Genomic DNA, 23131 nt, shown 5'->3' with positions numbered 1-23131 from the left:
TGTTTGGGATTCCTCCTTTCTAGGAAGGTCTTTTACAGGGAGACTCAGCTCCCAAGAGTTTAGTCTTTCTAGAAATTCAGACCCGTAGTGGAGAACAGATTGGTGAGGTCCGATCCAAAGCTCCGATTGAGTTCTGATGTTTCAGTTAAGGCAACTGAATTTTTGGATTGTACAGAAATTCTACTAGGAATAATTATGGATTGTACAGCTATAGAGACTAAATTGATTTTGAACTTAATAACAGCCGCAAGACTTTTGATTGCTCAATATTGGAAGAAAGAAGAATTACCTACAATTGAAGAATGGACACTCAAAGTATCAAATCTGGCAGAAATGGCAAAAATTTCTGCTTACTTGAAAGACTATACACAAGAAAAATATATTTTAGAATGGAAAATGTGGATTGATTATATTCAAAATAAGTATCAGATAAAAAAATATCGAATAGCATATGAGTAAATTTAGGAAATATTTTGTATTAGATATATTTCTGAAGGAGAGGGGAATTGAGAGTGTGATTATGTGTGGAGTGACTAGAGATTATAATTTAGGAATTATTTTGGATTATGATTGTTAGTTTTGATACCCTGCATTTTGTTCTGGGAAGTCGGGGTGGGGGGTGGGGGGTAAAGGGGAGGGGAATTGGGGGGTTGAGGGTAGAGGATGGAGTGATGTACAGGGATTATTGAAGATGTATAAATATAATTAATGTAGGGTCGGGTCTGCCCAGTTACCATTTTAGAACGGTGGGGAGGGAGAAAAGAGGAGAGAGTAGGAGGTAGGAAAGAGGAAAAAGGCAACTGAATTTTTATTTAGCCATGTCTTGTTTGTTTATTCACTAGCTGATAACCCGACATTGCCCGGGTATTTACTGTATTTTTCAGACTATAAGATGCACTTTTTTGTCTCCCAAAAGGGGGTGAAAATGTCTGTGCGTCTTATAGACTGAATATTGCTGAAACCCCGCCCACCCGCTGACCATTTTTTGGCCTCCTTACGCCACATTTTCGGGCCTTTTTTTGGCCTTTTCTAGGTCCATTTCGGGGCTTTTTTTCAGCCTGTTTTTGAGGGGGTTTTCTCCCATTTTTGAGGCTTTTTTGGCCCATTTTTTAGGCTTTTTCCAGCCCATTTTTGAGGTTTTTTGGGGGCTGTTTTTGAGGCTTTTTTCGGACTGTTTTTGAGGGGGGGGTTGGCCAATTTTTTGGAAATAACAACCTGAAAAAAGCCTCCAAAATGGGCAGAAAAAAGCCTTGAAAACAGACAGAAAAAGCCTTGAAAATGGACTGAAAAAAGCCTCAAAAATGGGCAGAAAAAAGCCTCAAAAAATGGGCTGAAACCCCCCCCCCAGAAATGGGCCAAAAAAGCCTAGAAAACAGGCAGAAAAAAAGCCTTGAAAATGGGCAGAAAAAAGGCTGGATAAGGCTAGAAAAAAGGCCCGAAAATAGGGCACGCGGAGGTGATGATTGGCCCAAAGTCACCCACCTGGCTCTCATGCTAAAACAGAACTAGAATTCCCAGACTCCCCATGATTGGCCCAGATTAATTTACCTGGCTTTCATGCCCGATAAAGGCAGGTCTAGAACTCACCCTTCTCCTGGTTTCCAGGTCAGCCCCTTAACCCCAACGCTCAAACGTAGGTCACCCTGAATATATTTATGCTATATATTCCACCTACAATACACTTCGTTTGTGGGCAATGGTGGGACATGAGAAGCATCTGGATATAAGAAGCTTCTGTATTTCACAGGGGAGAACTTGCTTCACCATGTTGGACATGCCTTGGGAATGTTAGAGCTATTCAACCACAGAAGAGGGAATTGTGGGCCAGGTAATCAGGAATTTGCCCAGACCAGAGAGTATCGATTTACATTTACCTTTTGCAGAACAGGCGTGCTTCTAAAGATAATTCTTTTTTTTTTTTAAAAAAAGAGGGAGTACTATTTCTATTTATAACATCCAAAGGCACCCAAGAGGCATTTGGGATGTTTCAGCTCAACGCCCTTTAGCTCGAAACAGATGCAGCATCATTAAATCTCCCCAATTCCTGGGGTCACGCTATTTAATTACTCCTTGCAGTTGTCTTCTAGACCTGCCTTAGAGTAGCTGTCATCCAGATCCAAGCATCTGACTCCAGGAAAGACACTTTGATTAATAATATACGGCCAACCTCTGTTTTTCAAACAACAAGCCAGACAGGTGTTGCTCTCTTCTCCCTGACAAAATGACAGTTCAAGAAAAGCTCGGGGTGCAAGTAAAGGTTTATCTGGCTCGGTTTCTGTCGCAGCTCAAAACTACACTGCTCGTGTGCAACAGGCAACAGATGTCCCTGCCTGTTTCGCTAAGGGTCTCAGGAGCAGAGCTGCTCGTGGCTTAAATCGGCCATTTTATGAACTTCTATCTATTTTACCAGCACGGGAACAAGCAGGTCAAGTTGGTTGCTGGATGACTTTGGGAGGGCCTCTTTCACCTTAAGCCACCCCACCAAACTGTTGTTCTGGGGAAAACAGGAGAAGTAATATTAGGTATGTTTGCCACCTTGAATTATTTGTAAACGCAATAGCAATAGCAATAGCCCTTAGACTTATATCCTGCTTCACAGTGCTTTTCGGCTCCCTCTAAGCAGTTTACAGAGTCAGCCTTCAATGATCTGGGTCCTCATTTTAGTGAGCTCAGAAGGATGGAAGGCTGAGTCAACCATGAACCAGTGAGAATCGAACTGCTGGCAGTTGGCAGAATAAGCCTGCAACATTGCATTGTAACAAGTGCATCACTATGGCTTCCTTCCTTCCTTCCTTCCTTCCTTCCTTCCTTCCTTCCTTCCTTCCTTCCTTCCTTCCTTCCTTCCTTCTTTCCTTCCCAAGCTATAGCAGACTTATATACTGCTTCACAGTGCTTTTACAGCCCGTTCTAAGTGGTTTACAGAGTCAACATGTTGCCTTCAACAATCTGGGTCCTCATATTACCAACCTCAGAAAGATGGAAGGCTGAGTCTACCTTGAGCCAGTGGGAATCGAACTGCCAAACTGCTGACAATTGGCAGTCAGCAGAATTAGCCTGCAATACTGCATTCTAACCACTACGCCAGCGGATGACTTTGGTAAAAACCAAATACAATACAGTGCAGTGCAGTGCAGTGCAGTGCCGTGCAATGCAATGCAATGCAATGCAATGCAATGCAATGCAATGCAATGCAATGCAATGCAATGCAATGCAATGCAATGCAATGCAATGCAATGCAATGCAATGCAATACAATACAATACAATACAATACAATACAATAAAAAATAAAATAAAATAAAATACCCATAGCTGAATTTTTAAAGGACACCTGTTTACAGGAGGAAGGCCATCCAAATTTTCCGGAATGAGATGATCAGGATCCCAGCAAAAAAAAAAGAAAGAAAGAAAGAAAGAAAGAAAGAAAGAAAGAAAGAAAGAAAGAAAGAAAGAAAGAAAGAAAGAAAGAGAGAAAAAAAAGACTCAATCTCTTTTGATGTCAGTCATGTTTCTTATCATACTTCCATGACTTTGTCACCTTTCTTTGATCAACTTCAAGAGGTGCATTGACAACCTACTGAGATCAATGGGTGAAAGGAGCGACAATCCAAAAACGGCATATGACCAAATTTTGCTGAGCTCCTTTGAAGCTTCAGAACTTCTTCTGAATTCGTCCCCTAACTTCACCTCACTTGGGCGGGGGGAAAAAAGAAACTTCAAGACATGTAAACTCAGTGCTGTTAAAACATTTGAGCTGAGAACTCATTTCTCCTCTGTTACTGCTCCCGTCTCAGGCACCTGCATCCACCTGCATTGCAGAATCAGTATGGAAAGAGATTTTTAAATGACAGAGGCTATCGAAACATCTCCACTCCATCGGGTAAATATTTCTGACATCATCAACCTCACCCTTGGTTTTAGCCCGGAGTTTGGTGCTAACAGAAATGGAAAGCCAAGAAAGAGATTTCATCTGCTCGGGATGAATTCTTTGATATTTCAGGCTTTAAAACTGTTTGAACAACTCATCCGGCTTGTGAAGGTCAGAAGTGAGAGGACACAGAAAAATGGTATTACCAGAGATGGTATTCCGATGGTTCATACGGTTTGCCAGAACCACTAGCGGAAATCGCGGGTGGGCTCACTGACTCGCCCCGATTCTATGCCATCCTATTTAGGCATGTTTTTGAGGCTGGGTGTTAAATCCTCATGGTTACAACCGCCGCGGAGTTTGGCTGTTGCTACCTTTCGCTGATTGGGTAAGACGCGGCCAGCGAAAGGAGCGGGAACTGAGGGAATGCCTCATTGGTTGTTCCAACCTGACAGCTCGCTATTTAAGCAGCTGTCAGGAGTTAACAAGTTGAGTTGTTTCTGATCGTTGTTAATAAAGAATAGTTTAACCAGGTCTCAGGTTCTCACAACCCCGTTCTTTAAACTGAACACTGGGTACATTTATTTATTTATTTATTTATTTATTTATTTATTTATTTATTTATTTATTTATTTATTTATTTATTTATTTAATCACATTTGTATACCGCCCTATCTCCCGAGGGATTCAGGGCAGTTTACAGCCTAATAAAAACATACATATGAATACAGAATAAAACACCAATTTAAAAAACTTATTAAATAAGGCCGAATATTAAAAATTGCAATAAAAATAATAAAACCCCATTAAAACCAAATTAAAATTTAAAATTCTAGTCCAGTCCTGCGCAAATAAATAGATGTGTCTTAAGCTCGCGGCGAAAGGTTCGAAGGTCGGAAAGTTGACGAAGACCTGGGGGAAGTTCGTTCCAGAGGGTGGGAGCCCCCACAGAAAAGGCTCTCCCTCTGGGTGTCGCCAGTCGGCACTGCCTGGCTGACGGCACCCTAAGGAGTCCCTCCCTGTGAGAGCGCACGGGTCGGCACGCCCCGTGCATGGAAGGCACGTGTGTGAACAAATGCAGAAGGCCGGCATGCGTGCGGTGAACCGGTAGTGACATAATGTGAAAGCCACCACTGGCTATTACCTCCAAATGTCTCCAAACCGGTGTCATTTTTACAGACTGACCTGCAGTCTATAAGAGTTGTTGAGTCTCCATGAAAAGAGCGCAGAAGAATGGAGACAAATTTTGTCACTAGGGATAAAATGTGCTCTTTGTTTCATTTCCAGCCAAGATCACTTGTCTGAAATGGGATAGGATCTCCTGCTTGAGCAGGGGGCTGGACTAGAAGACCTCCAAGGTCCCTTCCAGTTCTGTTCTGATTTTGACTGTAGGCTATTCTGTACAGTCTAGGTCCCATGGCAGAAGAGGCATCTGATATCCTCCTGATCTTTTTTTATTTTTTTTGGAGAGAGTAAACCGTTCTCCCTTTCTACTCTGGAGTGGTTTCTGCTTTTTTCCCCCACGTGAGTTCTATTTCTGTACTTGGAAACGCTGAACCGCTGAATGATTCTTTTCCAGTTCGTGTATTAAAAATATCAAAGATAAATTTCCCCCTAGCGTTTTGGAAATCTAGACAATTGCATTTATTTCCATGGGTTTATTTTTTTTTTCCCCTTTCCATCTTTTTTTTTTAAAATCTTTCTATAATAATTTTTAATCTCTCGCGACATACACTAAATTTAACATCTCAATTCTTGTTTTTTTCCATTTTGCTCCGGATGCTGTCGTATTACTCCAAGGGAATTGGGCCTCGAGATTCTATTTTTTTTTCTTCCCTCCTTAGTATTTATTTGGTAAGTGCGAGTTATTATGTGAAGTGGAATTACTTGTGACATTTTCCAAAGCTATGAATAATTACGCATCGCTGAAACCTGACTAAATTATTGCCTTGCCGTGACATTTCAATCTGTGTAACAAATAAATTCAACCCCTCCTTCCCTTTACTCTTGTCTACAAAAGTCCTGAATAAGATGTAATTCTTTAGCGTGCCGATGGGAAAAGATTCACCCAAAGTCAAACTCTTGAAACCTGTGGTGAAATTCAATTTTTTTTACTACCGGTTCTGTGGGCGTGGCTTGATGGGCGTGGTGTGGCTTGGTGGGCATGGCAGGGGAAAGATACTGCAAAATCTCCGTTCCCACCCAACTCCAGGGGAAGGATACTGCAAAATCCCCATTCCCACCCCAATCCAGGGGAAGGATACTGCAAAATCCCCATTCCCACCCTACTCCAGGGGAAGGATACTGCAAAATCCCCATTCCCATCCCACTTCAAGGAAAGGATACTGCAAAATCCCCATTCCCTCCCCATTCCAGGTATAAGAAAGACACACGCACACAAATCTGGATAGCGGACGTGGCGGTACCTGGAGTTAGCAGAAGAGAAGAGGAAGAACCGGAGATGATAACAAAATGCAAAGACCGGCAAATAGAAGTAGAACGATTGTAGCAAAAGAAAGCAAAGGTAGGACCAATAGTGCTAGGTAGTGTGATGACCTGGGGCATGGCACAGAGGTAACACAAGCACTGGCAGTTCAAACCGCCCCTTTATTGCTCCAAATTTCCCCAATGCTCCCACATTTCTGGCAAGTCCCAGAGCAAAGTGATCGCACACACATACACACACACACCTCAAGCAAATAGTCCAGACCAACACTGTGACTATTGCAGCTGCAAAGCAAGAAATCCAGCAGGGCAAGTCGAGGAGTCCAGAAATCAAAGGAGCAAGGCATTTATCCAGAAATCCAGAAAGGATGCAAAAAAATCCAGGAAAGTTCAAAAGCTGGCACTCAACACTCCTTGAATTCAGTGTTTGTTCCCGACAAATGCCTCTCCCTACAGCGTCTCCTTAAGTCTCAGTCCCCAGGTGTGCCTTGTGAAGAATGGTGGGATGCTCTCCTCCCGACTAGTTGGCTCAGTCTGCGCTGTTCTCGCCTTCTCTCCACTCTCCATTTTCGAGGATCAGGAGGGGCTGGTCCCTGCTCATCGCCTGAGCTCTATCTCTCATGTTCACTGCTTAGCTTCTCTTGGTCATCCCTCCCCCGTTCCTCCCTGCCTACAAGCCGTCCCAATCCTGAAAGGCCCTGGCTTGACTGGCCCTGCTCCTCCCCATTTTCCTCTGAAGCCAACGAAGCCACCCCCTTGATCTCTGTTGGGTCCAGTTCCAGCACATCTTCCCCCACTGATTCAGGCTTCGACGGGGGCATGACAGATAGCTTTGGTGCAACCCCAAAACAACTGGAACACCACTATTGGCATTGACAAAAAAAATCACCATCGGTCAATTGCAAAAAAGCAGCTTTGCTAGGAAGAGCTTTCATCCTGCAACGAGACCTTTAACACCATCAAACATCAACATCTGGCTATCTTAGGTCCTTGGGAAGGACTCACTAGGCAACTCCAGTCTAAACATCTGGCCGACTGCCTGACAAACAATAACTCCTTGAAGTTTTCTCGACAAGATTTTTCCAGGTGGTTGCCTTCTTCTCAGGATTGAGACAGAAAAAGTGGCCCAAGGTCCCCCAGCTGGCTTCAAGCTTCAGGTGACACTAGAACTCCCCATCTCCTGGTTTTCTAGCCTGCTGCTTTAGCCCCTTACACTCAGCTAGCTCTCTTTTAGTGCCTTAAAAAAAAAACCCATCTGAACTTTAACAAGCCACCTCTGGATTAAATTCCCAGCACGGAGTGTGTTTGAAACACAACTTGACCTTTCCCTACCGGAGGGATTTCTTTTCTTTGGGGTTCCAAAAAGAGTTTTTAAACTAATCAGTTTAAAGAGGGGCTGGGGGACGGAGGAGGAGGAGAAAAAAGAAAAGAAAGAAAACGGGGAGATTGCAAAGCCGCATCAAGAGAAAATCCTATTATTAAAAAGATGGCATTAGATAATTCTCCGCTGGAGAATTCTTCCCAACGGTGGCTTTTTTTGTTTTTTGGTTATTCTCATCGTCCTAATCTCATTTAAGCAGACACCCTTGCAAAAACGATGAGCTGATAATGACATTGTTCTTGTTTTCCATCCATTAGTTAGGGGATGACTTTTTTTTTTTTTTGGCTGGAAATCCATTTTGCTAAAGACAGTTCCCCCCCCACATGCCATCACTCTGCTAAACAATCAATTCCCACAACACTGTCTTACGACCTAGGACCGTGATGGCGAACCTATGGCACGCATGCCACAGGTGGCACACATAGCCATATCAGTAGGCACGTGAGCTCAGCTGCAACACGCATGTGTATGCCAGCCAGTTCATTTTCGGGCCTTCTGGGCACACCAGAAGTAGGGAAACAGGCTGTTTCCTGCCTCCGGAGGGCTTCAGGAGGTGGTGGGGAAGGCCCATTTTTCTCTCTCACCTGGCTCCAGAGCCTTTTTAAAAGTCTGGGGAGGCAAAAATGGCCTTCCCCACACCCCTGGAGGCTGATAATGGCCCGTTTGCCAACTTCCGGTCCCACTCCTAGAAAGGCTCTGGAGCCAGATGAGAGAGAAAAACAGGTCTACCGGGCCATTGCGTACCAGGAGTGGGGGAAATGGGGGGGTTGCACGCACATGCATGTGGGTGGGGTGCATAGAATTATGGGTGGGGCCACATGTGCATGTGACCCCCCTCCTGGCACACGATGGCACAAAGGTTAGCCATCACTGCCCTAGGATATCAAACCACATAGTAGAGCTGTATTAGTATTATCCCCTTTTTCCTTCTTCCTTCCCTCCCTCCCTCCCTTTCTTTCTTCCTTCCCTCCTTCTCTTTTCTCCCTCCTTCCCTTTCTCCCTTCCTTCCTCTTTCCTCTTTCTTTAGCACGTTATGACTTATCACTTATGATTTGTGTTGATTGCGTTTGTTTAGTATTATTTGTAATGATTGTAAGTTATAGAATAGAATAGAATTCTTTTATTGGCCAAGGGTGATTGGACACACAAGGAATTTGTCTTGGTGCATAAACTCTCGGTGTACATAAAAGAAAAGATACATTCATCAAGAACCATAAGGTACAACACTTAATGATAGTCATAGGGTACAAATAAGCAATTGAATCATATTAGGAAACGGTCAGTATAAATCGTAAGGATACGAGCAACAAGGTTACAGTCATATAGTCATAAGTGGGAGGAGATGGGTGATGGGAACGATGAGAATAGTTAGTGCAGACTTAGTAAATAGTTTGACAGTGTTGAGGGAATTATTTGTTTAGCGGAGTGATGGCGTTATGATCATGATTTATCATACGTAGACTGGTACGTACACGGAGAACTTATGCACCGGAGACAAATTCCTTGCATGTCCAATCACACTTGGCCAATAAAGAATTCTATTCTATTCTATTCTATTCTATTCTATTCTATTCTATTCTATTCTATTCTATTCTATTCTATTCTATTCTATTCTACTCTACTCTACTCTACTCTACTCTACTCTACTCTTTATTCCACATTCCATATTCTATTCCTATTCTACATTCTACGTTCTACGTTCTACGTTCTACATTCTACATTCTACATTCTACATTCTACATTCTACATTCTACATTCTACATTCTACTCTACTCTACTCTACTCTACTCTACTCTACTCTACTCTACTCTACTCTACTCTACTCTACTCTACTCTACTCTACTCTATTCCATTCCATTCCATTCCATTCCATTCCATTCCATTCCATTCCATTCCTTACCCAGCAATGGAGCATCAGACTGCTGATAGGACCCATCAATTAGGGCCTCTGTGGCTCAGACTGGTAAGACAGTCTGTTATTAACAGCAGCTGCTTGCAATTACTGCAGGTTCAAGCCCCACCAGGCCCAAGGTTGACTCAGCCTTCCATCCTTTATAAGGTAGGTAAAATGAGGACCCAGATTGTTGGGGGCAATAAGTTGACTTTGTATATAATATACAAATGGATGAAGACTATTGCTTGACATAGTGTAAGCCACCCTGAGTCTTTGGAGAAGGGCGGGATATAAATGCAAATAAAATTTAAAAAAAATTAGCTGTCATATCTCATATAATACCAACCTGATCGATGGGGCAATATTAGATATAATTATATTTTGATCAGGACACAATAAAAAGCAGGAAGAACCTATATCGGTTTTTATTCATGGGGCTGGGAAGAAAGCCATCGAGGCTGCAATGGAAAAAAAAAATGAGTGTGGCTTCCTTTCTGCTGGGTATGAATTTCTGATTTGGATCACGAATGGAAGTGTAATCTTTACCCAGGACCAGCTGGCCAGTTTCAAAGCAGGACATATTTTAGCAAATGCTGGTTGGAGATATAAATATACGATCCACGGAGTGATGAAATAGCATATATACTCTTGTTATGTAAGGCTAAGCTGCAACTATCAGAGAAGGATCTGATATTTCTGGCACAAATGTTTTAACTTGCATTTATCTCTTGTAAAATGTGCAAGGTTGTGGGGTTAGCTAAATGGTGTGATGCTAACAAGAAATTATCACAATCTGTCTTGCCATGAGACAACTCTCTCCAGATATGCAGCCAACAATGTGTTTTTTAAAAAGTCTCCCCCTCCCCCTCCTCCTCCTCCTCCTCCTCCTCCTCATTATGGTCCGCCAGCAACCTGTGGCAGCGGAATCAGAAAGTGAGGAGGCTGGGGAGGATAATGGGCCAGTCCTGGAATCAGGGGAAGGCCCAGATGAGGGCTCTGCATTGGAGGCAGAGATGGGGCCAGGGCGATCTGGAAGCGATGCACGGACTCCGGAGCCTCCAGAGGTGGACAGCAGAGAGGCAGAGGAACAGGAGGAGCCTGTTCCTAGTGCATCCATGCAAAGAGCTGCCAGAAGGCAAAAGCAGCTAAAGCAAAAAGGACGACTCAGGAGTAAGCCCAGGAGATGATTGGCCCCTCCCATAAGGCTTAAAAGAGCAGCATTGGCTCTTGAGCGCTTTGTAGGAAAGCAACGTTGCTACAATTGTTTCTTGTTGGCATCTCCTGTTTCTGAACTTCATGGGGTTCTTGCCAAGAAAAGCCTTTGGCTGGGTGCCAAAGTAGACAAAGGTTTGTGATAAGACCGAAGGACTTTTTATGAAGGACTTTGTTTTGGACTTAATTTGGACTAAGCTGAGAATGAAGTAATTCTCAGCTGTTCTAATAAAATATGTTTGTTTAGGACTGATTGTGTCTGGTAATAACTACTTGGGCTTAGGTCACAACACTCATCATCATCATCTTCCTTATTTTCTTCATTTCCTTCTTCCTTTCTCCTTTTTCTCATCTTCATTATCTTTCTCCTCCTCCTCCGCCCTTCTCTTCCTCATTTCCTCCTCCTCCTTCCTTTTCTCCTTTCCCTCATCTTCATTATCTTTCTCCTCCTTTCTCCTCCTCCTCCTCCTTCTCCTCCTCATTATGGTCCGCCAGCAACCTGCGGAGCTGGCAGCGGAATCAGAAAGTGAGGAGGCTGGGGAGGATAATGGGCCAGTCCTGGAATCAGGGGAAGGCCCAGATGAGGGCTCTGCATTGGAGGCAGAGATGGGGCCAGGGCGATCTGGAAGCGATGCACAGACTCCGGAGCCTCCAGAGGTGGACAGCAGAGAGGCAGAGGAACAGGAGGAGCCTGTTCCTAGTGCATCCATGCAAAGAGCTGCCAGAAGACAAGAGCAGCTAAAGCAAAAAGGACGACTCAGGAGTAAGCCCAGAAGATGATTGGCCCCTCCCATAAGGCTTAAAAGAGCAGCATCAGCTCTTGAGCGCTTTGTAGGAAAGCAACATTGCTACAATTGTTTCTTGTCTCCTGTTTCTGAACTTCATGGGGTTCTTGCCAAGAAAAGCCTTTGGCAGGGTGCCAAAGAAGACAAAGGTTTGTGATAAGACCGAAGGACTTTTTTCTGAAGGACTTTGTTTTGAACTTAATTTGGACTATGGACTTCATTTGGAGAATGAAGTAATTGTTAGCTGTTCTCATAAAATATGTTTGTTTAGGACTGATTGTGTCTTGTAATAACAACTTGGGCCTAGGTCACAACACTCATCATCATCATCTTCCTTATTTTCTTCATTTCCTTCTTCCTTTCTCCTTTTTCTCATCTTCATTATCTTTCTCCTCCTCCTCCGCCCTTCTCTTCCTCATTTCCTCCTCCTCCTTCCTTTTCTCCTTTCCCTCATCTTCATTATCTTTCTCCTCCTTTCTCCTCCTCCTCCTTCTCCTCCTCCTCCGTCCTTTCTCCTTTTCCTCATCTTCCTTTTCTTTCTCCTCCTCCTTCTCCTTCTCCTCCTCTTCCTCCTCCTTCCTCCTTTCTCCTTTTCTTTAAACTCATCCTCATCTTCCTTCTCCTCCTCTTCCTCCTCCTTTCTCCTTTTCCTGCCCCTTCTTCTCCTTCTACCTCCTCCTTTTCCTCTGTCAGTTCCTTCACCAGAAATCAGAAGACAACTCTTCTTCCATAATACTCCAACTCAGAAGAAGACATGACGATGAATGCTTGGGCATTTTCATTTGGAAAAATGTACCGTGGGAAGCTTCGGTAGCATCCAGTCCTGAGCTCACACGACTGATAATAGAAATACTATTGGCCTCAAGGAAGGACTCACTGGAGAAGAGCCTAATGCTGGGAACGATTGAGGGCAAAAGAAGAAGGGGACGGCAGAGAATGAGTTGGCTGGATGGAGTCACCGAAGCAGTCGGCGTGCGCTTAAATGGACTCCAGAGGATGATGGAGGACAGGAAGGCCATGGAGTTGCAATGGGTCGGACACGACTTCACAACAACCAACAACATACCAGCTAGAAAAAGGCCAAAATTCTTCCTGCTGAGAGTTTGAAGATCTATCTAGGTCTTACCCAGTTTAGACTACAGCACCATACCATACATGGAAATGCACTCTATCAAAAGCGTGGATCTTTGAGTTGATATTTCTATTTGATGTACATAACCTACATATTATTTAGAGCACTCCTTTAATTTATTGTTCATTATCTGTAGTTTTTCCTTTCTCGTCTTTTTTTGAAGCTAGTTGTGTCGAATATTTCTAAAGTTCAGCAGAGGCGTGATTTCAGGACAGGTTGTCCTCTACTTACGACCATAATTCAGCCCAGGATTTACGTTGCTAAGCGAAAAATTCGTTAAGTGGGTTTTGGTCCATTTTACGACTTTTCTTGCCTTAAGTCCTTAAGTGAATCGCTGCAGTTGTTAAGCTAGGAATACGGTTGTTAAGTGAATCTGGCTTCCCCATTGATTTTGCTTGTCAGAAGGTCGCAAAAGAGGTTCATATGACCCCGGGACACTGCGACCGTCATAAATATGAGTCAGTTGCCAAGGGTCTGAATTTTGATCACGTGGCCACGGGGACGTTTCAATAGTTGTAAGTGTGAAAATGGTCATAAGTCACTTTTTTCAGTGCTGTTTTAACTTTGAACCATCACTAAACGAACTGTTGTAAGTCAAGAACTACCTGTAGAAATTGGGCATGAATTCACTTATTCAGTATTTCAGTATTTCAAGTTTTTAATAGTCTATTAGAACATCACAGCCATATGATATTTTAGATCTGCCCTTAGTTACTTACTTAAATTGAGTTTTGTTTTCTTTTTTATTATTATAATTACTTGTACCACCTATTTATTTATTTTTTTAAATATAAATATATTTATATTTAAAATATATATTATTTAAATATAAATAAACCTTATGCCACCAGGCTTGAAATTCTGGGTTTAGAAAATTTAGAACTCTGTCGACTAACATGATCTGTGTTTAACTCATAGAATCATCTATTGTAATTGTTATGTATTAACAGTTGTGCCTTTAAATATTTGAGCGGAAATCAGCACGTTGCTGATTGGACGAAGCCTCCAGCAGAACTGTATAAAAGGAGAGGTTTTCCCCAGCCTGTTGCTGGGTTCACCCTATATTAAAGAGCTGTTGTCACTACCCTGGTCTCCAGCCTCGTTACTTCCGAACTTAACATTGGCGTTAAGGTGGGATCTCGAGGCTAAGGAGAACCAGAACCGAGCTGAAGCACGCTAGTTCCGAACCCAGCAAACTCAGGGCAGAAACGCTGAAATGGCAAACACGCCACCCGCACTGCATAAACCCGGCAAGGAGAAATGGGGAACATATGACCCGTTTGAAAGCTTTCTAGCATCCAGTCCTGAGCTCACACGACTGATAATAGAAATACTATTGGCCTCAAGGAAGGACTCACTGGAGAAGAGCCTAATGCTGGGAACGATTGAGGCAAAAGAAGAAGGACGGCAGAGAATGAGTTGGCTGGATGGAGTCATCAAGCAGTCGGCGGCGCTTAAATGGACTCCAGAGGATGATGGAGGACAGGAAGGCCATGGAGTTGCAATGGGTGGACACGACTTCACAACAACCAACAACATACCAGCTAGAAAAAGGCCAAAATTCTTCCTGCTGAGAGTTTGAAGATCTATCTAGGTCTTACCCAGTTTAGACTACAGCACCATACCATACATGGAAATGCACTCTATCAAAAGCATGGATCTTTGAGTTTATATTTCTATTTGATGTACATAACCTACATATTATTTAGAGCACTCCTTTAATTTATTGTTCATTATCTATAGTTTTTCCTTTCTCATCTTTTTTTGAAGCTAGTTGTGTCGAATATTTCTAAAGTTCAACAGAGGCGTGATTTCAGGACAGGTTGTCCTCTACTTATGACCACAATTCAGCCCAGGGTTTACATTGCTAAAAAAATTCGTTAAGTGGGTTTTGGTCCATTTTACGACTTTTCTTGCCTTAAGTCCTTAAGTGAATCGCTGCAGTTGTTAAGCTAGAATACGGTTGTTAAGTGAATCTGGCTTCATTGATTTTGCTTGTCAGAAGGTCGCATAAAGAGGTTCATATGACCCGGACACTGCGACCGTCATAAATATGAGTCAGTTGCCAAGGGTCTGAATTTTGATCACGTGGCCACGGGGACGTTTCAATAGTTGTAAGTGTGAAAATGGTCATAAGTCACTTTTTTCAGTGCTGTTTTAACTTTGAACCATCACTAAACGAACTGTTGTAAGTCAAGAACTACCTGTAGAAATTGGGCATGAATTCACTTATTCAGTATTTCAGTATTTCAAGTTTTTAATAGTCTATTAGAACATCACAGCCATATGATATTTTAGATCTGCCCTTAGTTACTTACTTAAATTGAGTTTTGTTTTCTTTTTTATTATTATAATTACTTGTACCACCTATTTATTTATTTTTTTAAATATAAATATATATTTATATTTAAAATATATATTATTTAAATATAAATAAACCTTATGCCACCAGGCTTGAAATTCTGGGTTTAGAAAATTTAGAACTCTGCCGACTCCAACATGATCTGTGTTTAACACACAGAATCATCTATTGTAATTGTTATGTATTAACAGTTGTGCCTTTAAATATTTGAGCGGGAAATCAGCACGTTGCTGATTGGACGAAGCCTCCAGCAGAACTGTATAAAAGGAGAGGTTTTTCCCCCAGCCTGTTGCTGGGTTCACCATATATTAAAGAGCTGTTGTCACTACCCTGGTCTCCAGCCTCGTTACTTCCCGAACCTAACATTGGCGACGAAGGTGGGATCTCGAGGCTAAGGAGAACCAGAACCGAGCTGAAGCACGCTAGTTCCGAACCCAGCAAACTCAGGGCAGAAACGCGGAAATGGCAAACACGCCACCCGCACCGTACAACCCGGGCAAGGAGAAATGGGGAACATATATGACCCGTTTCGAAAGCTTTCTAGAAGCCAACGAACTACAGGATCCTGATAACCGCAAACGGGCTTACTTCTAAGCCATTGCGGGCCCGAGGTAATCGAGATTGCGGAAGCCCTGGCAGAGCCAACGCCGATACAATCGGTATCGTGGCCGACTCTGCAGACTTTGCTGAAGAACCATTTCGCACCGGCGCCGTCCAAATACGTGCAGCGGTTCGAATTCGGAGAACGTAGACAGATGGAGGGCGAGTCCATCGGTGACTACATGGCCGCGTTGAGAAGAGCGTCCAAGGACTGTGGATACCGAGACTTAGACGAAGTGCTACTCGAGCAACTCATCCGAGGGGTCAAGGACATCCGCCTACGGCGACGACTGCTAGCCAGGAGCAACCTGACACTAGCCACCGCTCTGGACGAGGCCAGAGCACACGAAATGTCTACTAAAGCAGCAGAGACTCTGCAAAAGCCTCTTCAATCCAAGGCGAGCGCAAAGCCAACGCCAGTACACCAGGAGGAGATTCAGTCCGAATCCGAAGGTGAGGGCGAGGATGAGGAAGAGGTCTGCCGGACCGGAAAGCGCGACACTGAGGACCGTGACGAAAAGCGGAAGCTGCGGAGGGCAGCATCAGCGCCAACGCTGCAGGTTTAAAGACGCAACATGCCGGCGGTGTGGGAAGAAAGGACACTTAGCTCAGGTTTGCAGAGCGGCCCAACCTTCCCGCCGAAAATTCAAATCGGCCAATCAAAACGCGGAACCGGAAAGGCGGCCCGCGATTGGTTCAAACAAGAAAGGCGCGAAGTCTAACCAAACGACTGTCATTATAGGCCGCGCCTCAACCAAAGTGGAAAAGAAGATTTTTACAAAGCCCAAGATCGAGGGAGTACGGTGCAGGCTTGAAGTAGACACGGGATCAGCGATCACCATCATGTCCTGGGACACCCTGGCGAAGTCACTGCCGTCCGTCGCGAAGCGCCATTTGCAAGCACAGCGGCTACGAGTGCACGACTACCAGGGGAATCGCATCCCTGTTCGAGGGACCACCTCCGTCCGAGTCGAGTACGGCCCTCACAAAAAGACCCTGCCCATCACGATCGTCGAAGGAACTCTGCCCAGTCTGTTGGGACTAGACTGGTTTCGTGCCCTGGGCATGGGAGTGACTGGCATCTACAGAAGTGACTGCAATTTGAAAGACATTCTCTTTAACGAGTTCGAAGATGTCTTCAAGGACTGCCTGGGCAAGTACAAGGGGACCCCTATTTCCTTCAACTTAGACCCCCAGGTAGCCCCCATTAGGCTTAAGGCGAGGAGAGTCCCTTTTGCCCTAAAACCAAAAATTGATAAGGAGCTGGACAAGCTCATAAATCAGGGGGTTTTGGTGCCAGTCGATCACGCAAAGTGGGAGACGCCAATCGTCACCCCAATCAAGTCGGACGGGTCAATTAGAATTTGCGCTGACTACAAGGCGACGCTTAACAAAGCCTTACAGAAAAGCTGACCAGTTCCGTAGTGCAACATTTATTGCCCCCCTTGGGGCAAGGGCAAGCCTTTGCAAAGTTAGACTTGCCCCAACCCTACCAACAACTGCCAGTAGACGCCCGCACAGCCGAAGCCCAAACGATTGTGACGCACAGGGGGGCATTCAAGTGCACCCGATTGCAATTTGGGGTTAGTGTGGCACCAGGGCTGTTCCTAGTGCATCCATGCAAAGAGCTGCCAGAAGGCAAAAGCAGCTAAAGCAAAAAGGACGACTCAGGAGTAAGCCCAGGAGATGATTGGCCCCTCCCATAAGGCTTAAAAGAGCAGCATTGGCTCTTGAGCGCTTTGTAGGAAAGCAACATTGCTACAATTGTTTCTTGTCTCCTGTTTCCGAACTTCATGGGGTTCTTGCCAAGAAAAGCCTTTGGCAGGGTGCCAAAGAAGACAAAGGTTTGTGATAAGACCGAAGGACTTTTTTCTGAAGGACTTTGTTTTGAACTTAATTTGGACTATGGACTTCATTTGGAGAATGAAGTAATTGTCAGCTGTTCTCATAAAATATGTTTGTTTAGGACTGATTGTGTCTTGTAATAACAACTTGGGCCTAGGTCACAACACTCATCATCATCATCTTCCTTATTTTCTTCATTTCCTTCTTCCTTTCTCCTTTTTCTCATCTTCATTATCTTTCTCCTCCTCCTCCTCCTCCTTTCTCCTCCTCCTCCGCCCTTCTCTTCCTCATTTCCTCCTCCTCCTTCCTTTTCTCCTTTCCCTCACCTTCATTATCTTTCTCCTCCTCCTCCTCCTCCTCCTCCTCTTCCTCATTTCCTTCTCCTCCTCCTTCTGTCTTTTCCTCATCTTCATTATCTTTCTACTCCTTTTTCCTCCTCCCCTCCTCTTCCTCATTTCCTCCTCCTCCTCCTCCTCCTCCTCCGTCCTTTCTCCTTTTCCTCATCTTCCTTATCTTTCTCCTCATTTCTCGTTCTCCTCCTCTTCCCCCCCTTCCCTCCTTTCTCCTTTTCTTTAAACTCATCCTCATCTTCCTTCTCATCTTCTTCCTTCTCCTTTCCTGCCCCTTCTTCTCCTTCTACCTCCTCCTTTTCCTCTGTCAGTTCCTTCACCAGAAATCAGAAGATAACTCTTCTTCCATAATACTCCAACTCAGAAGAAGACATGACGATGAATGCTTGGGCATTTTCATTTGGAAAAATGTACCGTGGGAAGCTTCGGTAGCATCCAGTCCTGAGCTCACACGACTGATAATAGAAATACTATTGGCCTCAAGGAAGGACTCACTGGAGAAGAGCCTAATGCTGGGAACGATTGAGGGCAAAAGAAGAAGGGGACGGCAGAGAATGAGTTGGCTGGATGGAGTCACCAAAGCAGTCGGCGTGCGCTTAAATGGACTCCAGAGGATGATGGAGGACAGGAAGGCCTGGAGGAACGTTGTCCATGGAGTTGCAATGGGTCGGACACGACTTCACAACAACCAACAACATACCAGCTAGAAAAAGGCCAAAATTCTTCCTGCTGAGAGTTTGAAGATCTATCTAGGTCTTACCCAGTTTAGACTACAGCACCATACCATACATGGAAATGCACTCTATCAAAAGCATGGATCTTTGAGTTTATATTTCTATTTGATGTACATAACCTACATATTATTTAGAGCACTCCTTTAATTTATTGTTCATTATCTATAGTTTTTCCTTTCTCATCTTTTTTTGAAGCTAGTTGTGTCGAATATTTCTAAAGTTCAACAGAGGCGTGATTTCAGGACAGGTTGTCCTCTACTTATGACCACAATTCAGCCCAGGGTTTACATTGCTAAGCGAGAAATTCGTTAAGTGGGTTTTGGTCCATTTTACGACTTTTCTTGCCACAGTCCTTAAGTGAATCGCTGCAGTTGTTAAGCTAGGAATACGGTTGTTAAGTGAATCTGGCTTCCCCATTGATTTTGCTTGTCAGAAGGTCGCAAAAGGGGATCATATGACCCCGGGACACTGCGGCCGTCATAAATATGAGTCAGTTGCCAAGGGTCTGAATTTTGATCACGTGGCCACGGGGACGTTTCAATAGTCGTAAGTGTGAAAATGGTCATAAGTCACTTTTTTCAATGCTGTTTTAACTTTGAACCGTCACTAAACGAACTGTTGTAAGTCAAGAACTACCTGTAGAAATTGGGCATGAATTCACTTAGAGTATTTCAAGTTTTTAATAGTCTATTAGAACATCACAGCCATATGATATTTTAGATCTGCCCTTAGTTGCTTACTTAAATTGAGTTTTGTTTTTCTTTTTTATTATTATAATTACTTGTACCACCTATTTATTTTTTTTAAATATACTTTTTAAATCTCAGCTTCCTCATTTGGCTGCTGTGGAACAAGCCTTTGTATGTGGGAACCGCACAAATGTTGTCATTCATGAGTTCCAAGAGTCCTTACCATCTCAAGATTTCTCCAGAGTTGGATCCCTGCAAAATGTAGAATGTAGAATCAAGCTGGAAGAGACCTTAGAGGTCTTCTAGTCCAGGGGTCCCCAACCTTTCGGATCTCAGGGACCACTAAATTCATAAATTTTAAATCCCACGGACAATTAATATGATCTGCCTATTGACCAGCTGGGTGGGCGTGGCTAGGTGGTCATGTGACTGGATGGGCGTGGCCAACTTGATGGCCAATTCAATGTCACTCACATTGAGGGGCACCTCATCAGCCTCTACTCACCCCCTGCCAGCTACTCCTCGTCTGCCCACCTGGGCTCCTTAGGGCCCCAACAGGAAGCAATTTTGGAGCTAAGCATCCACCAGAAGAAAGAGTTGGCAAAACCGCTCAAAATCCAGTTCAAATTGGATCTGACGGAAAAGGAGATTCAGCAGAAGCACCTCACTGAGGACTAGGAGCATAGGCTTTCCAAGCAGAGGGAAGACCTACAGGAGTGCAAGGCCAGGGATCAGCGCCTGGAGGCTCAGCGGGCTGAGATGGTCAGCCAGTTCCAGGCCATGAAGCAGTCCCACTGGAACAAGGCCCTCCAGCTCCTTGCCACCAGCGGCACTTCCCTCCAGCCTTCACCCAAAGCCCTACACCAGGAGGCCGAAACAGACCCAAGTCAGAATTTCTGCCACCCTCCAACCCACACAAAAAGACCCCGAAGAGGGAGACTCTCTACAGCAGCACAAACGTTCATTGCACGTATCCATCCCAGGGGCTATAGTCTGAGGACACCTGATTTAGTGCAATATAAAAAATGCAAATAATTTTTCTGCAGACCACCAAAATTTTCTCATGGACCACCAGTGGTCCACGGACCACCAGTTGGTGACCACTATTCTAGTCCAACCCCCTGCTCCAAAAAGAGTCCTTATATCACCCTGGACAAAATGGTTGTCCATATAAGAACAGTCCTGTTGAATCAAGCTAAATCTATCCTAGCAACATTTTATTTAGAATAGAATAGAATAGAATAGAATAGAATAGAATAGAATAGAATAGAATAGAATAGAATAGAATAGAATAGAATTTTTATTGGCCAAGTGTGATTGGACGCACAAGGAATTTGTCTTTGGTGCATAGGCTCTCAGTGTACATAAAAGAAAAGATACGTTCATCAAGGTACAACACTTACAACACAATTGATGGTCAATATATCAATATAAATCATAAGGATTGCCAGCAACAAAGTTATAGTCATACAGTCATAAGTGGAAAGAGATTGGTGATGGGAACTATGAGAAGATTAATAGCAGTGCAGACTTATTAAATAGTTTCACAGTGTTGATGGAATTATTTGTTTAGCAGAGTGATGGCCTTCGGGAAAAAACTGTTCTTGTGTCTAGTTGTTCTGGTGTGCAGTGCTCTGTAGCGTCGTTTTGAGGGTAGGAGTTGAAACAGTTTATGTCCAGGATGCGAATGATCTGCAAATATTTTCACGGCCCTCTTCTTGATTTGTGCAGTATACAGGTCCTCAATGGAAGGCAACTTATTTCTCAACTTATCCAGGTAATCTTTGGTTTACGACTATCCAGTCAGGACGAGGATTTCCATTGCTAAGCCAGGCGGTCATTCAAGTGAGTCGTGCCCGATTTTATGACTGCTTTTGCCATCGTGCCATCCAGCTGAGCAGAACAAGCAGCATCCAGTAAGCAGATCCTCTTGTTGGAACCGAAGGAAATCCCTCTAGATGTGATGACTTCAAAACCTAAATCAAAATAATGTATTCTTCCATTTGGAACTCATCAAGATCTCGAGACAGCTGTGCTGTTGAAAAGTAATGAATCAAGGGTTTATTTTTTTTTTCCTTTCCTCTTCTCCATCCTCAGCTCTCCTGCTCAAGTAGAAGACTGAGTAACTAATAAGAAAACCACTTGAGGATCCTATTAGCAAGGCTGCATTATTACTATTCAGCATGGCCCGTAATGATCAGATGCATTAGCAGAAAATGTTATTAGGATAGTGTATGTCTTGTTCCGTACATTTTCACCAAGGAGAAGAGAACTAATTCCAAGTCCTTTCACCCAATCTGCTTCTTCTACTCCTCCATGAGATAGCCAAATATAAATTAATTAACCAAACCACCTTGTAGGAGATGACCGGGCTGAGCCTGAGGGAGGAGTCAAATGTGTCATTAGTTTTGAGTCCCTTTGCGCCCCCAAAAGAGATTCAAGCCCATCTTGAATTCCATTGACTCTTGCCTCCAGAAGTTGTGGGTGCTCCATCATTGGAGGTTTTTAAGAAGAGACTGGACAGTCACTTGCCTGAAATGGTATTGTTGTGACCCAGGCCCAAGTAGGTAGTAGGAAACTCAGTCCGTGAAGAAAAAAAAAAACTTTATTCAAACAGCTGAGAATTACTTCATTCCCAGCGTCGTTCAACTCAAATTAAAACAAATTCCTCCCAACACAAATTCCTCAGTCCTATCGCAAACCTTGGTCCAATTAGCAAACCGCCACAAGCCTTTCTTGGCAAATGTTCAGAAGTCACAAAAATAAATGCAAGACATAGACGAAGCAGGAGACGAAGCTACCAATGTTGTTTTCCGGCAAAGCCCAAACACCATTGCTGGTCTGTTTTAAGCCTTATGGGAGGGGCCAATCATCTCTTGGCCTTACTCCCAAGTTGTCCTCTTTGCTTGAGCTGCTCTTGCCTTCTGACAGCTCTTCTCATGCGTGCATTAAGAACAGGCTCCTCCTGTTCCTCTGCCTCACTACTATCAATCTCTGGAGACTCTGGAGTCGGCACCTCACTTCCCGATGGCCCTGGCCTCACCTCAGCCTCATCGCTGTCTGATTCCGTTGCCAGCTTCACAGGCTGCTGGAGGACCACAACAGGTATGGGGTCTCCTGCTTGAGAAGGGATTGGACCAGAAGACCTCCAAGGTCCCTTCCAACTCTTGTTACTCTATTATTCTTATCTGCCGTCAATGTGTACCAGCCGGCAGTCAAACACCACAATCCTGAACCCTTCCTCTCTACCCCCACCACCCCCCGACACCAAACAGCACGATTGAAGGGACCCAAAAATCATTGACCAGGCGACCACCCGCCATGCTCACTCCCGTTCGAAACAACTGCCTTGCTTAGCAATGGAAATTCTCACCCCCATTGTGACCGTACGTCAAGGACTAGCTATAGATGCTGATGGGGAACTGATTGGGACGGGGGTGGGGCAGTGAAAAAGTCACTTGCTGGAGCAAAGCCGGTGCAGAAACTCAACGCAGGTAAATTTATGCATTTGTTGAAAGTGGAGACAAGGAATGAGTTTGATATTTGCGGAGGGGCGGCCGGTGCACAGTTGTGACTGCCACTTTCTGTTTTATTTATGTTCCTTGAATAACAGCGGGATTTCATCTGCATTCATTACCTATCTTGAATATGTAAAGTCTGGGAGAGCAAGGGAAATTCTGCAGGAGTGAATGATGTTTTCTAATGTGCAACAGTCTCTCTCTCTCTCTCTCTCTCTGTGTGTGTGTGTGTGTGTGTGTGTGTGTGGGTGTGGGTGTGATTAATAAAAGATGGTGCCACTGTTTGAATGTCCTTTGATCGCAAGCAGGCTTCATCTA

Source organism: Ahaetulla prasina, chromosome 14 (assembly GCF_028640845.1).
Source record: "Ahaetulla prasina isolate Xishuangbanna chromosome 14, ASM2864084v1, whole genome shotgun sequence".
Lineage (NCBI taxonomy): Eukaryota > Metazoa > Chordata > Lepidosauria > Squamata > Colubridae > Ahaetulla > Ahaetulla prasina.
Note: the sequence above shows the minus strand (reverse complement) of the source record.